The sequence below is a fragment of the Leptonychotes weddellii genome, chromosome 14 (genome assembly GCF_054177405.1).
Source record: "Leptonychotes weddellii isolate Sample4059 chromosome 14, ASM5417740v2, whole genome shotgun sequence".
Lineage (NCBI taxonomy): Eukaryota > Metazoa > Chordata > Mammalia > Carnivora > Phocidae > Leptonychotes > Leptonychotes weddellii.
The window spans coordinates 52153425-52155642 of NC_138382.1; positions in this window are offsets into that span (position 1 = coordinate 52153425).

The following is a 2218-nucleotide window of genomic DNA, read 5'->3' on the forward strand; positions in this document are numbered from 1 at the left end:
CCTGAATTCCTGATCCATAGACAATGTGAGATAACTAATGTTTATTGTTTTAAGCCACTAAGTTTGGGGGTAATTTGTTACACAGCACTAGAGAACTAAGATAGAAATAAATAAGATAGTAACCGTAAAGTGCTCTCTCTTTATCTATCTTAAGGGATGATTTTGAAATCATCTGAAAATTTGAATTTCAGGTCACTGCATTTCTACTGTATTTCGTCTAAGCCAGTTGACCTTTCTCCCTCGGTTTCTCCTGCAAATGAGGAGTAGCAGAGTTAACCTGGTGCTGTAAATCATTACTCACCGAAGATGTGAAATCGCAAGTCCCAGAAATGAAATGCAAAGGACTGAAGCCAGCACAGTTTCCCCCAGCCCTGGTAAATGTAGATTAGGACTTGGGATCATATACTCAGAGATGATGCCCCTGAGACCTCATTGCTTTATATTAGCATCCAGACTGGTCAGCTTCTTGTTAACATTTCTCCTAAGCCTGCTGAATCCCTTGATGACTTTTGCATACATTAATTAAAGGCTTTAGGAGAGAAAATAATAGATAAACATCTTTTTACCTGCTTCAGGTATTACCAAAAAAAAAATTCCAGGTCAAAGTTCATCAATATTTCACATAATTAGTCATATTAAATGAAATAATGTCTCCAATTTCTTGTTAGTTTCTTATCTTTCCTTTCCCTGAAAACCAGATAGATATATAATTCTTTGTTAAAGAGCAACATTTTGTAAAACCAATTGGTTTCATAGTCATTTGGAAATGTTTTTTTGAATTATTTTTTTAAAGGGTTAAAGCAAAAAAAAAAAAAAAAGCTTCTCAATCCCCCTCATCTTTGGGTCAGAATGAGATTTTAAAAATCACATTGGGACTGCAAAAATTTGCCAGTTATTTAAATCATAATATTTCTGCATATTTGTAGTACATTTTTATACAAATATGTTGAATTGAATGGGTGGCTCTGTTGGGCCTTTTACTTAAAAGAATTATCTTGTGGCATGAAAACATTTTCTAGGTGATGCATTACTTAGGAACGTGTCCTAAGGCTAAGAAACCGGCAGCTTTACAGTTTAAAAATATTATTGTATTCTTATTTTATCTACAACAGCGAATTCTAATTTTGTAAAATTAAAGTTTTTCAGCTTATTTCTCATGAACATATTAATATTAGAACCTGCCCTCCAAAAATACTATCACCCAGGCCCCAGGAGCAATAAGGAGGCCAGCACAAAGCTTCCTGAGGCCCAAGAACATTAGACCCTAGTCTGAGTCTGTCCCTGGATGATTGTGGGAGCTTATATGATTACTTTCATTTTTGGGGCTCTGTTCTCATCCATGAAATACTGTCTGTAGGATGCTCTCTAGAGCCTTTCTGTCAGTCCTTCCAGGTCTAAGATTCCAGGCTCTTTTTTTTTTTTTTTTAATTTACACATAGAAATATTTTATTTCATTAACAACTATAGTTTTATAATAAGTTCTCCAAATGAATTGCTTTATTTTTTTTTTTGACTTTTTTTTTTTTTTTAAGATTTTATTTATTTTTTAGAGAGCGAGCGAGAGAGAAATAGCATGAGAGGGGAGAGGGTCAGAGGGAGAAGCAGGCTTCCCGCTGAGCCGGGAGCCCGATGTGGGACTCGATCCCAGGACCCTGGGATCATGACCTGAGCCGAAGGCAGACGCTTAACCATCTGAGCCACCCAGGCGCCCGAATTGCTTTATTTTTAATGTATACAACTCTTCTAGACATTACAAAAAACATGCTAAACTGTTGGCATTTTTTTTAACAAATTATTATCAAACATAAGAATAATATTTCAATACCACTCACTAACCATTTCTAAATAATAAACATTTTTATTTTTGTGGAAATAAATTTAATGATACAGCTCTTTTAAAAGCATGCTTTCATGATATATAAAAACGTGTTTTTGAGTTTTAGTTTCATTAAAATGTCTGTTCTTTTGGGAAATCATTCTGTAATTCAGGATTCTTTCAGTAACAGCTCAATCCTGTAATTCTTGATCCAAATGATTTTTAAGCTTATCAAAAAGCAACACAACCATTTTGTTAAATTACGTATGTTGGAAATATTCTCCATATCCAAAGTCAAATTTATTTAAGCCATTGTTTCATGTTGGAAAATTATACTTTACCATATTAAACTTGTGTAAATGAAATTATAATTGACATACAGGACTTTTTAGCTCACACACA